Source organism: Hippopotamus amphibius, chromosome 10 (genome assembly GCF_030028045.1).
Source record: "Hippopotamus amphibius kiboko isolate mHipAmp2 chromosome 10, mHipAmp2.hap2, whole genome shotgun sequence".
Classification (NCBI taxonomy): domain Eukaryota; kingdom Metazoa; phylum Chordata; class Mammalia; order Artiodactyla; family Hippopotamidae; genus Hippopotamus; species Hippopotamus amphibius.
In genome coordinates, this window is record NC_080195.1 from 89945811 (window position 1) to 89962288 (window position 16478).

Here is a 16478-nt window from a genome sequence, read left to right on the forward strand (position 1 = left end):
AATTAGGAATTTGAAATGGCTTAGGAATGTCAAATGACACTGAATTATACAGATATTTCTAGTTACTTATTCCTAATACATTGCTTAATAAAATTCACTGAAAGAAAACCATTGTCAGAGACTTCTGGAGACTTCTGGTCTGGCATGTAAGAAGCTTAGAAATTTCCACTCCATCCTAGCAATTAAAAACTGAATAAGCTGAAAAATCAACAATTTTTCTGAGATCCCTAACAAACGTATGGCCACGGAGCAAACTGCTGGCTCCAAAACTGGAGAGACAGACAGGCAAAGAATCACAACTTACTAGAGCAGAAACCTCTGTGAGAATCAGTGCTCCAGGGTAGAAAAACTTAAACTATAACTGATGAATTGCTGAAAGTTAATGTGGACAATTCTGGGAGGTAAAAACTCCAGAGAGACCCAATCATCAGTGGGTCCCTACAATCTTTTGAGTTTTACCTCCCAGAGCTCCACCTGGTTCTCACAGTAAGTAGAGAAATCTCCTTGTGCTTCCAGCAGGGTAAGGGAAAAAGGAACTGCCATGAAATAAAGTACATCATTCTTTTCTTCTTAATATTGTTTGCCCTTGGAGAAACTATTTAACAAGAGCCCAGCTGCTTTGGTTTTTCAAGAGCCTAACTGACCTGGGGGAAGGGAATTCCAGTCTACCCTAGCTATCCTGTCATACATAAGGGGTAGGTGGAGTGTGACTTAAGAGAAGTGCTTATGAAGTACATAGTCCAGTACAGAGGCTCATTAAAAGACTGAGACCTAATCATATGACTGTAGAACATTTCCACTCTCCCCACACTTTCACATCACATTGCTAAAGTCTGGTTCACAGCAGTTTCTTTAACCTCATACATCATATCCAGCTATTGAGAAAAATTATAAGGCATATCAAAAGACCAAAAAACACAGTTTTAGGGCATCCCTGGTAGCACAGTGGTTAAGAATCCACCACCAATGCAGGGGTCATGGGTTCAAGCCCTGGTCCGGGAAGATCCCACATGCCGCAGAGCAACTAAGCCCGTGCACCACAATTACTGAGCCTGCGCTCTAGATCCCACAAGCCACAACTAATGAGCCCATGTGCTGCAACTACTGAATCCCACGTGCCTAGAGCCTGTGTTCTGCAACAGGAAAAGTCACAGCACTGAGAAGCCCACGCATCTCAATGAAGAGCAGACCCCGCTTGCCGCAACTAGAGAAAGCCTGAGTGCAGTAATGGAGACCCAACACAGCCAATAAATAAAAAAGTTAAAAATAAATAAACCCCCCCCCCCCCACAGTTTTAGAGAATTCCCTGGTGGTCCAGTGGTTAGGATTCCATGCTTCCACTGCAGGAGGCATGGGTTTGATCCCTGGTCAGGGAACGAAGATCCCACAAGCTGCATGACATGGCCTAAAATAAAATAAAATAAAATGCCTCCCTGAAACCCACTGGGAAGTTCAGGTTTAAAAAACAAGCAAACAACAAAAGCAAAAACAAAACAAAACAAACCCCACCCCCCCCACAGTTTTAAACAGCAGAACTAGCATCAAAATCAGACTCAGACATGGCAGAAATGTTGGAATTATCAGACCAAGAATTTAAAACAATTATGATTAATATTAAAGGCTCTAATGGATAAAGTAGACAGCATTCAGTGGTACAGCCTGACAATGGAATACTATTCTGTGTTAAAAAGAAATGAGTTATCAAGTCATGAAAGGACATGGAAGAATCTGATGAAAACTACTAACCATCTCTTCAGAAAAAAAGCACTTGCCTATTTTACACACCCACTGAAATCCATCGAAGGGCCCTAGGTTAAAAATCCCCATCTAAAGTTTAAAGTAGTGCTCCTCAACCCCTTTTTCACACTATGAAATCCATATAAATAAAGATATTTTTACAGCACACTGGGATAAATTAAACAGGATTTGAAGGCAATTATATTGGGTTTACTGAAAAAAAATGTTATTTTAATACTATCTCATTACAATGAGAAAAATAAAATAAATATATTAAGGATGATATGAAATACTGTGTTTGTATTAGCTTCCAAATAAAGTCTTCTCAAAAATAAATTAGTAAAAGACGCAGGGGAAACTTAAACGCATGTTACTGAGTGAAATAAGCCAATCTGAAAACACCACACACTGTGTGACTCCAACTCTCTGACATTCTGGGAAAGGCAGAACTATGAGACAGTAAAAGATCAGTCGTTGTCAGGAGAGGTGAAGAGGTTGAGCACAGCAGATTTTTGTGACAGTGAAGCTATTCTGTAAGATACTACAATTTTGGATACATGTCATTACACATTTGTCCAAATGCATAGAATGTACAACACCAAGAGTGAATCCTAATGCAAACTACAGACTTGGAAAGAAATGATGTATCAATGTAGGTCCATCCGTGGCAATGTGTTCCACTCTGTGGGGGTCATTGATAATGCAGGAGGCTATGCATGTGGGGGGGGGGGGCATGGGGTATATGAGAAATCTCTGTGCCTTCCACTCAATTTTACTGTGAACCTAAACATGCTCTAAAAAATAAAGTCTAATAAGAAAATTAGAAATCTATTTTCTACTATGAACCACAGACCTGAGTCCTGGAGGACCATGGATAAATATTCTTTAAAAAATTAACTCTGCATTTGTATACTAGTTTTATGACAAAACAGTTACTTAAACTACTATGCTATTTCCTCGTATTTCCCCTTCTTCTTACATGAATGTATCTAAAGTTTCACTCAGTAACTGAAATGTGATGAGAATAATACAGAGGAGAGGAAAAGGTATGAGTTAAAGTGTTAGTATCATAAGATGTCTGGAGAAGTAGAGAAGGATTCTCTTCACTTCTTAGTGAGTTTTTACATAAAAGGAGAACTGAACCAAACATACAGTGTTGCTCCTGAGTGGCTTAAGCTTCTTGGAAAGGATTTCACAGGAGGAAGCAGAAGAGATTTATAGCCACAGGCTGTAGACAGAAGCCTGGGGAGGGTCCTACAGGTGAGCTGTCTCAAAAGTTTAGTTCCTGAACTTGACTTCTGCTTAAGACAGCATCTCGGGCACAGTAATGAAACACAGTCAGTGACTGGAACAAGTCAGACAGTAGTATCTGAATTCACAGGAAACTTGTGGACCCTTGGAGTCTTATGGGGTATTGAAAGTATTAGGAGGCTTGGCGGGTAGCGGGAAATACAGATGAGAAGAGAAAGCTACTAAAATCATCTTTCCTATTATTTTACCCTCTGACGATAGTTAATCCAAAGGTGAAATAAGTTTAGTCTCTATCTCAATTATGTCTCATCATTTCTACCTAAACATTTTGAAGTAGCCTCTAGTCTTTTCCATTTCTGGTTTATCTTTCATATTGTTGTCTGAAATTATTCTAATTTATGAATAGGATTAGTCCCTGGAAATAATAAGCACGCGAATATTTGTTGAGTAAATGAAGTTTCCTTTCATGATTAAAACCCTCCCAAGGCTTCTAATTGCTTCTGGTATAGAGTCCAAATTCCTCAGCAGGATCTATCTCTAAGACTTTAAGACTCCACGCATCCTCCTCTTTCCTAGGTCCTTAACCATACGTACCTCCTCATGATTTCCTGACTTTGAGATGTTCTCATGTTTCAAATGACTTACGTATGCTATTTCCTCTACTTCCCATTTTGTCTTGGATGCTTCTATTCCTCCTCAGGCCTATTCCTCAACAAAATCTTCCCTGAGGTTTGGAGACAGACTGAGCTGATCTCATTAAAGAGTTCCCATGATACAAACTTGCAGTTAGAAGATGAAAAAGTCCCGAAGATCTAATGCACAGCCTCGTAATTATAGTCAACAATACTCTATACTTCAAAGTTGCTAACAGACTAGATCTTGTGTTCTCACCACAAAAAAGAAATATTTGCCTGATATGATAGAAGTTTTACCTGAACACTACAGTGGGAATCATTTTGCAGTATATAAATGTATCAAATTAACATGGTATACACCTTAGGCTTACACAGTTATGTGTCACTGTAGCTCTGTAAAAAGAATACCATAAATCAATTTTTTTAAGGTTCCTATGAAACTAGTAAAACTTATCCTGCTTTTCAAGTGTATTATAAATAGTTGTTTACATATTTGTTTCTCCCTTTAGACAGCGTCTTTTGAGGGCAGAGATCTCAGCCTAATCGTCTATGTCAAGGCATGGAACACGGTGGAAATTAAAGCAGTGGTATGAGGCGAAACTAGATTAGACTTCTGACTTCCCCTGTCCAGTCGTATGAGCTTAGTAAAATTAATTTCTCGGAAGTTTGGTTTTCTTCTCTAAAAATACAAAACAAAAGTATCTTGGCTGGGTCAGCATCTGGCAGACAAAATTTCTATTTCTGAATTAAATGTAGTGAGAGAGAAGCAATGTGTATGTCTGTCTGTGTGTGTGTAATTATCAGATTTCCAAAGGATTATTTTACTATTTAATGGTTCTTAGATGTTTTTGTCCAAACTCTTAATCCCATTCAAAACATGTAACAAATGCTACCTCGACAAAATCTATTGTAATTATAAATGTTTGAAGTATCTGTATTTCTTTGTGGAAACAAAAAACTGAAACTTATGAAATATGCTTTTAGTTTTCCTTCAAGATAGCATTTTTAAGGTGTTTTCCTTTTATCACCTGACAAGTTATTTGCTTAACTTGAGTTTTAGAATCAGTAGTTCTTATTCACAGAACCTACCAGTATATTGTAGCATCAGAATAAGTGAGTCTACTAAGAGAGTAACATAGGTGTGAATAACCAATGAATGTCAAAATATAAAACTATACATAGGCCAGAAGTTAGAATTGCACATCATACATGTGAGTCAATTCTGTGACTGGTCTTTACAGAAAAATTGATTAAAAGCTCATTTAATTCCTAGGATTTCTTATTTATTCCAAACCATCCTGGTATACTCATGTTTGCTTTTGATTCTTAAGTGTGGAAGTGAAGATTATTGGAGAGAAGATGAGTGAGCTAGTGTGATCAAAGATTTAAAACTAAAAATGCCTTGAAAGGCCATGGAAATCCAAAGCCATTCTCAAAGAGGAAATGTGTGGCCAGGCCCATGGAAAAAGATATTTCGGCCTGAATTCAGTACATGGTATCTCTTTGTCGTAAAGTAATTTCAAATCAATGCACTCTGAGTATTATGTTTTAAAAATGTACCTTGGATCAAATATAAAATTTATCCTCATTAGATTCTTTACCTCTAAGGATTTAAATTTCCCCTTACCCTATACATGGGGGGGGGGGGGGAAGAATAAAACCTAAGCTCCCATTTAAAAAAAAATCTCCACAATTTGAAATTTGGTTGTTCTCAAAGGGTAAAATTTCTGCCAAGTGGATGACAAGCTGTTGTCAAGGCATAATGGGAAGCTTCTGTGGGAGGATGCAAGGCATTAATGCACAGAAGTCGTATCACATTTTGAGCTCACATACTCTTTGAAACAGGAAGAGTCTAAATTTCAAATCTTTTACTGATGTTTCTCAATAACTGTAGCATTTATTCATAGATATCCAATATAATCTTGTAGCATTAACCCTATAAATAAAACATTAACTTTTTAAAGAAATATGAAAATTATTTTCAATGCCTTTTTACCTTACCACTTTCTTGGAAGGCTAAGAAAACTCAATACGTCAAAGAAATAAACACATACTTATCTTGCAGATTAATAAAATGAGTTCCCAGACTCCCTGGTGGCTCAGTGGTTAAGAAGCTGCCTGCCAAGGCAGGGGATGTGGACTTGATCCCTGGTCCGAGAAGATCCCACATGCCGCAGAGCAACTAAGCCTGTGAACCATAACTACTGAGCCAGCGTGCTGCAACTACTGAAGCCTGCTGGCCTAGAGCCCGTGCTCCGCAACAAGAGAAGTCACTGCACTGAGAAGCCCGAGCACCACAACGAAGAGTAGCCCCTGCTCACCTCAACTAGAGAAAGCCCATGTGCAGCAACAAAGACCCAGTGCTGCCAATAAATAAATACATACATAATTTAAATAATAAATAAATAAATAAAAATAAAATGAGTTCCCAAATATTGAGATAATAGGAAGAATATAAACCAAGACTCAGCAGGCTGTGACCAATGAGCAAGATTCTTTGCTTGACCAAACTTCTTTATTCAGGATCCTGAACCTTCTCCTCAGCCCACCTGTGCACGTCCTTGTAAAATCCAATTTTAGCAAGATCCCTCCTAGATCAGTTTAGTAAGAGTCCCCCATCCTCTGTATCTGTTCGCCCTCAGTATCTCATTGGGTTTCTCATCCTCTACCATCCCTTGGCTGATGTCTGACCACCATGGGCTGTCATTAGCAAAGATCCTGTCAGGTCCGTCTAGCTAGTATCTCTCTTACCCCTAACGTTTCCTCTCAGTAATTTTCCATGCACTTACCCCTAAACTGCTTTTTGGCTAGAAATTCCTACTTGCCTATACTGTATTTGGATTAAGCCCAGTTTTATAGTGAGGCCTCTTTTCCTCATTGCAATGGTTCTGAATAAAATCTGTTTTCACCACTTTAACTACTACTCAGCTCTGGTTTTTCTTTGAGACCAAAGGTGATTAGGCCATTTGCACACTATTACTATTGAATCCTTACAGCAACTACTATGTGTGTTTTACTATTCTCATTTCAAGTTTAGAAACTGAAAGGTGGAAAGATTATGATTTATTGAACATCAAGGAACTAGTTAGTGGTAGAGAGAACTCAAACCCAGTTTTGTGGATTTTTAAAAGTCCTACTTATTCCAAAAGTTGTGTCATTTCTAATTTTTAGATAGAGTTTCAAGTTTTTCTTCAAATATAGGAAACATAGAAGCAGTTAAGTTAAGCAGGCACTTTTTACAATATGGAAGGTGTAAATAGCTTCCTCTTCTAAGATATAGTAAATTTATCTTAGCATCAACACATTCTGGAAAGAAGCCATCATCATTGTACAAGGGAGTTCCCAGAAGCGAGCCAGAACAGAACCTTTGGAAATAGATTCATATGAACCTTTCATTTCATATCCTCTGGGGAAGAAAGTGAAGAATCTTTATCCCACATGGTAATGCTCCCTGCTGGCCATCCCATCTTCGGGAAGGGTCATGCTACATTCCTGGAATATTTGAGGTCATTTGCAGAGACTGGCTGCATTCCCACCCACACCCATTATTAGGGAAAATAGTGTTCAAATTCCACCAGCTGATGATTACAAACCGACTCTTTATAACACAGGGCTTTCATCCATTCTTGAACTTACAAAATAGCCTTCAAAGTTACTTTATAGCAATAACCTTTTACCTATTTCTAAGGAAACTCATTGTATTTTATTATTAATAATGATTATTTGTTACCTGTTAACCTCACAATATTCAGACAAAGTAATGTAAGACATTATTTGACTCCCAGGCTTAAAAGTGTGGCATTTTACCTCCAATCCGAGGAGAAAGGGTGCCTTCTACATGGAAGTACAGCATTGCAAAGAGCACATACTTATGTAAGGTTGTAAGTATGTTGACTCATACATGTCTTTCTGGCTTGTTGGGATTAGTGTTTGAGAAATCAAGAGGACCCATTCCATGTACTTTGTTAACTAGGGATGGTAATTAGGGATAGACATGCCGTTTCAGCTGTTTAACTCCTTAAGCATGTAATTCCTATATCATATTTAAATAAATGGACATGATGAGGAACTTGAACCATGGCCAGTATAGAAGAGGAAAAAGAATCCTCCTCTGCCCTCTTATGTTCTGCCCTGAGCCTGAAAATTAACTGGAAGTAAGACAGAGTAAGAGGGGGAAAGCATACAATTTTATTTACTATTTTTGTGTGTACCTAGGAGCCAATGTAGCAAAAAATGAAGACTCAAAACTGCAATTAGGACTGAGAGTTTATATACTTTTTTAACAAAAAAGATCACTAATTTGTGGAGAAATGACAAGACAAAGGAAGAGGACAAGCTTTGGGGGACAGTAAATTGTGGGGAAGTGGCTAGAAAGTACATGAGGGAAATTAATGGAAGGTTAGGGTTATTTTAGCAGGTTTGTTTGCACACATCCATCTAGAAATTGATTCCCAGTCTCCAGGGATAAGAAAGTTGTTCTACTACTGGTATAGGGAGGGTACCTTTTTCACAAGAAATATGACCCACTTTTAGGTCCAAAGGCAGAGGTCAGAGAGCCCTTCCTGTGTCTACTGTTTCTTAAGTGCCTTAAGCTAAAAACAATCAACATGCCAAAGAGGCATGTTTCGGGCTGGCATGTCCTGAACACCTTCCCCATCGTTAGCAGCAAAGGAAATGTGTACTTTTAGCTTTGGAACCTCAGGAAATAGAACACCTGAGGGAATGCTGTTACGAGTCCATTTAATACACGCTCACCATCAAGTAATACAGAAGTCACTTAAAGAAAAGCTGGGGGAAAGCATTAACCTCCAATTTCATAGTAGTTTAGTTCAAACAGGTGAAATGCAGTACATACAGTACATACATACAACTGACAAAGGAGAACTTGCCAGAGAGAAGACATATCCAATAGCAAAAAGAAGGAAAAGAATTTGTTGTCGCACGATTCCCAATACTCATGTGGACTATTTTACATCACAGCACTCAATCTGCTGAATTAACTAGGCAGTTACCATATTCTAGAACTATTTGCTGGTTTACTTGTGAGCCTGTGAGTAACCTCTACTAAGGTAGGGGTAAACTGATGTGAAAAGCTTGATTCTATCACACCTTCCCTAGGGTCACCAGTACAGAGCACTGTCGAGCACCTATTTGGTTAAAGGCCCATGGAGGAAATGAAAAGGTGACAAAGATGCTTTAGGGAACTGGACTTCATATGGAAAATTGATCACAACTGGAGGAATGAATGTGGTAAATGCTGTAATTAGTACAATTGGGGTGTTATATCAATGCTAATAAGGAGAATTGGGGAAGTCACTTAGAGGAAGATCACTATACACTGAAGTCTTCTTGAATCCCAGTTCCAAACTGAGACCACAAAGGTAAACCTTGAGTAGTTGCCGATACATCATCTATTAAGTGGTCAAAGCACACAATTTGCTAATTAACATCCAAAGTTCTTTTTTCCCCTAGCAGTATCTAATTTTAGAAGTTCCAGGAATTCGTTTTAAGGAAAAAAGAATTTCAACGGGCAGATAAGGCATTTGAATACATAATGGAATATGATAAAGAAGACATTATTAAATAAGCTGTTCATAGAATATGCCATACAGCACTGAAAAAATACAGCCAAGCAAATGACTAGAGTCAGAGACACTTGGTTGAAATACAGATGTTTTAAAATCAGTTAATTCAAATGGGAAGGAAGCCTAAAGCTACAAATTAAGATAATTGTTTTGTCTGATTGTTGATTCATATAAACATTACCGGGAATTATCTCCTTGATCATCTTTTAAGGGAGAAGTTTACCAACAGGAGTGGAGTTAAAAGATGTCAGAAAATTCTTTTCACAGAAAACAGAGGTATCCCCTACCCCTTATACCTCAATTTTCTCCACTAATAGAGCTCTATCAACAAATTATGAATGAACTTTTAACATGCTGTTTTCCCAAGTCTCTAAGCTTTCACTTGACCCCATTAGGGTTGGTGTGAAGAAGCACCCATGTGACCATATGGAGCCGAGGACAGGCCATGGCCCACCATCTGTCCATCTGTTCGTAAGAAAGGGACTGGGAGGTTGTCATCACTGATGAGGCATGTCTTGGCACTAAGAGGGGAAATTGGTCATCTTCTGAACAAAGCAATTTCTGTTGGAAACAAGAAGTCGTTTTCACACTAATGTATAATAGATCATCTACAGGAGGCCATTATGAGCAGAAATTGTCACTTCTTGATTATGTAGTGCTTATCACAGACTCTGCAGTGCGAATGCCATTAACTCACCGATGTGTTTGACTGCATCTTATGGTCTCGAAACTCATTTCTGTCTTTTGCTACAGGTCCTGGAGCCTCTCTGCTTTTTATGAGAGAAAAAGCTTTATATAAATTAACCAAATTCCAAGAAGTCTCATGTATATTCTAGATAGTAATATAGTAAATTTGACTTTAACAAGGCCTATGTACCAACACTTCATAAAATCTCCTAAACACAGACAAATATGTATTTATATGGTCTCTTAGCTTTCTCAGAAATCTCACTGTCCTCAAGAATCATGGCATTTCTGTTTATTATAATGTCTACTTTATATTCAAGTTTTAACTCTCCCTTGAGGGTCACATTTCAAAACATTAACAATATTTGGTCCTCCTTGAAATAGAGGAGGAAGAAGAAATAGAAAATAAGAAAGAAAAAAGGTAGAGCTGGGAGTACTGGGTGGTGACCTAGAATCACTCACCAGGTAAGGGACTGTCTCAACTCACATTTTGTGATCAAATTCACGTCTCAGCCAAATTAAAGATGACTGTGTTTAGGTATGTGTGGAATAGTCAAAATCATCTTAACTACTGAGACTCCACTTGACATTCATCCACACTGGAAAATAGATAAGATATCCTTGCCTCTTTACATGCTGGCCTGAGAGCAATATGAAGCATTATCAAAGAGTGTCTTCTGTGCTGTTGGAATCCCACTTGTTCCACGTGGCCTTTCTCTCACACCTGCCTGACACAACCTTGGTTCTACATCTTTGATCTAATGTTCTCAAACTTCTTTATTTTTGTTCTCTTTACCAGTTTAGGAACAGTGGTTACTGGGTGTATTGTGTCTCCTAGTCTCCCAACATGAATGTCTACCTACCTGTCTGTACCTTATCCTTGCCACTGTTGTCTGTGGCCCTCCAAGATGACAATGGATTGAGTCACGGAATAGACAGGAACATCATTCTAGATGATTGGGAAGGTCCGATGAGAAAAGGTTTTCTTTGCTCACAAGCTGATTTAAGACAACAGCAGAACACCAGGGTTCTGCGAATAGCAGTGGAAATGATATCCACCCTATTCACTCTGGAGAAGAGATATGGATAGGATGGGAAGATACCAACATTCATTAAATCTGAGGGAAGATATGGATAGGATGGGATGATACCAACATTCATTAAATCTGAGATATGGATAGGATGGGATGATACCAACATTCATTAAATCTGAGGGAAGGCCTTTTTAAGGAAAAGGGGCCTTAGGTTTCTCAGATCAAATGTTGATTCTTGGTACCTTCCTACTAGGAAACATCCTTCCTGGTAGAAGTGTACCAGGAAAGGTAATTGCTAGAGAAGCCCAACTTAAGAAAGAAAATAAGAGTTTTGTAAAAGATATTGTGTTTGTTTTCATAGAACTTAATTCAGAATCATTCTTCTGATTTGGTCACACGCATTCACCAAAACTAAACTAACCTCTGACAATTATCTTGATTTTACTTTCTCTGTGTTCCATGTTGGGAAGAAAGTCAATTTTTAATATTAGTCTTATGAATCTCAAACTTAATCTGCTGGAATATTTTAATTATATAAAATACCTAATTCATACTCTCTCTTTCCTTTGACTTCCCATATCCACTTTTACATCATTAATATGTCTTTGCTGCTTCCAAAAGGGTTTGAAATTCCCTTATGTTCATTAGTATTTTGTCCAGATGAAGAAACAGGGCACGGAAGAAGAGGTTTTATTTGTGAACTTGCTGTTCTCTCTTGAATAACCAAAGCTCTTTCTACTGGTATTTGGGGAAAAAAATATTCTAAGTATAAAGGAGAATCTGAGCAGTTATGCTCTTTAGTTGGTAGACCTTCTTTGCAAGAGCACTTTACTGGAGTCAGATGAGAGCCTTCTGGTAGAATAAGTCAAGTGGACACTGTCATGGCAGATACTCCTCCAAATTTTGTGCAAATAATGGTATCAATTTAGAGATTCCTATTATTTGTAGACCAGAAAAAAAGTTCATTGACTCACCACATGATAGGTAATCAGGCATTGGAAGTCTCCAGATGACATTTAGGAGGCCGGTGTAAACAACTAGAGAGGCCCATGGATTTAAAACAGTATTAGATAAACTAGGTTACAGATAACCAAAAAAAGCGGGGGGTGGGGGAGGGGCAGTAGTGCTCTGAGTCTATTCTTCCCATCATGTTTCTCATGCCAATTGCCTTTTATTTTAGACAAAACCCATTTTCTTACTTGTTTTGGGGACACCAATATGTAGCATAATGTGATAATAATAGTAGCTTCCAATTTTTGAACGCCTACTGTGTATCTGATGCTAAGTGTTGGTCTCTTTTTACTTTTATGGCAGCTTGGCAAAGAAAACATTCTTATCCCCACTTTACAGATGAAAAATCTAAAGATCAGAGAAGTTAAAAGACTTGCTTAGGGTCTCAGAGGTCATAGGGATTGGAGATGGGATATGAACCCAAATCTGAATCCAAATCCCTTGTTTCTTCCCCTATACAAGATTTTCTTTCCACATTGTTTCCTGTTATGTAATGAAAACTAATGTATAAAATACTAATGTCAATATTTTTCAAATAAATAATTTATTTCAGCAAGCACTTATTTGTCAGGTTTTGCTCAGCTGGCTTTAGCTTGTATATATGTAGTCAAATGAAAAGTGCTTCTCCCATCCTCCTCTTACCCCATTCCCCACTCTCAGTTTCCACTGATAGGGTGAGGCAAATCCTGATGTTGGTAAATAAGGCCAAATATTTAAGCAAGAGTTTCTATAATTAGTTCCCATTTATTCATTTTGTGACATTTTCTTGAGCCCCAAGACAGTACTGCCCTTTCCAAAGGAAATATCAAGCTTTCATCCTACAAGTTTGATACAAAACCATGCATAGCTCTTTCAATTTTTTGGAAAACATTCTTGTGTTGCCTCCTTTCTATTCCACTGGTAACATTGATAAGTAGTTTCTGGAGTTAAGAAAGTCAAATAAAATATTTCAGGGAGGTGCAAACACTTACAAACACACAATGATCTATATGGAATGGCTATGATAACCATGGGAACTGTAACCTGGTATGTTTTCAAAGGAAAAGCTTCAGACTAAAATCTGCAGATAGTTTTTCCATCTTTCACATTACCCCTAATTCTATGGCAAATTTTCAGTTAACAGTCTGTACTTGGGATTAAAATTAATCAAAACAGTAAGATAATAGGAGAATAGCATAAGTTTCCTAGACAGAAGATTTCTTTAGCACTGCTTTATTGAATATTTTCTTAACATGCCCAATCTCAGTGATAATATTGGAGCTACAAATATGATTAAGAAAGAACTAAAAACAAATCATATTTTGAATGATTTGGATAGGGTTAAATAAATGATGGTGTATTTACTTGATGGAATAGTATGCAGACATTAAAACTGTTGGTTTCAAAGACATGAAATTATGAGGAACTGTTTGATATTATATTAAGGTGGAAAGGGACAGAAGGTACTTATATACATAGTAAGATTACTGATTTTTTAAAGCAGTTCTACCCTGGAAAACCCTATAGTGTGATAAACCAAAACATAAGTAATGATTTTTTATAAGTAATGGATTGATGGGTGATTTCGCTTCTCTTTTTTAATATTTATCAACTTTATGAAAACACTACAACAAGAAATAACAAATGTCCTAGAGGCATGGACAATATGCTTAACAAAAGCATGGAATAGAGACACTCACCCTGCCTAAGGAAGTTAGCCAGATATCACAGGAACACTGAGTTGGTATTTAAGCAGAGGTTGGTTGGGCAAAGGGGAAGGAAAGGACATTCCAGGCAAGGAAGAGTAAAAGTACCTGGTGTGTTCAGGAGCAATGGTAATGTGTCCTGTACTTGGCCTAAGCATATCATGATTAAAATGCCTGAAGCATTATTAGGTCATAATCAAGGCAAGTCTCTCCATAAGTAGACTTTAAGTAAACAAAGAGGAATTTAGGTAAGAACAAAAAGAACTGTATGAGATATTATAATGTATGAAATTGACTTCAGGTAATTTTGATAATTTTATTATGCTTCAATAACTAAAATCTCCTATGATCCTCCTATTTGGGATATTGTAGGGTTACTTGTCCTTCGTCCCATGCAACATCCAATGATTGTAAAGAAGAGGCACTAAAGGATGAGGATGGAGATAGATAGGTAAAGCCAGATAACATTCTGTCCTACAGTCAATTAAGGGCAAAGCCTCTTTATGAGTCCAGAAATCAATTCACACATACACCAGTCAACCAATCTTTGACAAGGCAGATGAGAATACACAAAGGGAAAAAGATAATCTCCAACAAATGGTGCTGGAAAAACTGGATACCCACATGCAAAAGAATGAAATTAGACCCTTACTTTACACTATATAGGAAAGTAAACTGAAAATGGATTAGATACTTAAATGGAAAAATTGAAACAAAACTCCTAAAAGGAAACATAGGAGAAATATCATTGACATTGGTCTTGGTAATGATTTTGATGAAATAAAATTTATATTTTAAGGCAGGACAAAAAAGTAAAGATAAAACTATATCTCTGTGTCCGTTTGGGCCTCCTCCATTCCCCCTTAATGTGCAGTGTGCATCTGCATTACACAGTAACCAGAGTCCGTGAAAGATGGGAGTGCCTGCTTGACCACAAAGAGCAATTTTTTTTCCTTTCTCTGATGCTAGTAATGCAAGTTCTTTAATGAATAGTGTTCTTTCACAACTCTGTAGGGGGTCATGGTGACTTGCTTCTTGCTTTGTACATGCTTACCTGGACTATGTATCTTTGACAAGCTTTATGTAAAATATCAGTAGGTCATTTTGATCTATGATCCTTTGTTTTGACTTCTAACAGGTAGAACAGTTCTCAGAACTTTCTGAAAGTCTGTGTCCCAGGATAAAATCCTCAGTTTGGCTCAAATAAAATTCCCTTTTTTCTTCTTAACTTGATTGTTAATTGCACTTTTGTTGATATTTCTTGGACATTATATCAAAAGCACAGGCAACAAAAGCAAAAATAGGAAAGTGGGACTGCATTAAACTAAAAATCTTCTGCACAGCAGAGGAAACAATCAACAAAATAAAAAAAGCAACCTGTGGAAGAGGAGAAAATATTTGCAAACTCATATCTAATAAGGGATTAATATCCAAAATATATAAGGAACTCCTATAACTCAATAACAAAAACAAACTCAAAACAAAACAGATAATTTGATTAAAACATGGTCAAAGAACTTGAATAGATGTTTCTCCAAAGAAGATATATGATGTTGGATGATGACCAAAGTATTTGAAAAGATCCACAACGTCTCTAATCATCAGGGAAATGCAAATCAAAATGGCCCTGTGATATGCCCTCACACCTGTTAGGATGACTACTATAAAAAATAGAGATAAGTGCTGGCAACGATGTGGGGAAATTGGAACTCTTTTACACTGTTAGAGGGAATGTAAAACGATGCAGCCACTATGGAAACCAGTATGGAGATTCATAAAAAAATTAAAAGAGAACTGCCCTATCATCCAGCAATTTCACTTCTAGGTATATATTCAAAAGAATTGAAATCAGAGTCTTGAAAAGATACCTGCACTCCCATGTTCACTGGAGCATTATTCACCATAGCCAGAATATGAAAACAACCTAAATGTCCATCAACAGATGAATGGGAAAAGAAAATGTAGTATGTGCATGCAATGGAATATTATTCAATCTTTAAAAAGAAGGAAATCCTGCCAGCAACATGGATGGACCTGGAGGACATGATGCCAAGTGAAATAAGCCAGAAGGACAAATACGACATGATTCCATTTATATGAAATATATAAAATAGTCAAAATATTAGAATGGTTGTTTCCAGAAGCTGGTGGTATGGGGAAATGGGGAATTGTTCAACAGGTATACAATTTCAGTTATACAAGATGATTAAGTTCTAGCGATCTGCTGTACAACATAGTGCCTATAATTTAAATACCGTATTATACACTTACAAATTTGTTAAAAGGGTAGCTGTCATGTTGAGTTTTCTTGCCACAATTTAAAAAAAGAAAGAGACAGCAGAGGCTCTTTATGAGAAGGGGAGCTGTAGGAGCAGATTTATTTCTGTGCGTAGCTCATTCTTGCAGCTGTGTAAAGGAAGACCTGGATTGGCAGAGAAACTGGAGGCAGAAAGGTCATAGGGAGAGCTGGAGATTGGTTCCGGGGTAACATGATAGAATGGAGAGACAGTAATTGTGAAAAATGGACAAATTAAAGCGTCCTCGGTTAAATGACTCCCTAACTCTATGATCTGAGATAAGCCTCTTCACTTCTCTTTCTTCACCTGTAAATTGAGAGTGATAGGCCTCCTTCAAAATATCATTATGAAAATTAATATACGAGAAAGTATTTTACAAGTTGCTAAGCCCTATAAAACAATAAGGTTTTAGTAGTTGTATTGTTATTAATAATAAAAATATTAGTATCATTCTATTGCACCATATTAACAAGGCATATGTTTTGAAGGCAGAGAAGGAAAACAGGTGAGAATTTCTGCTTATAATAAATTTTCTGGGAAACATATATGATGTAGC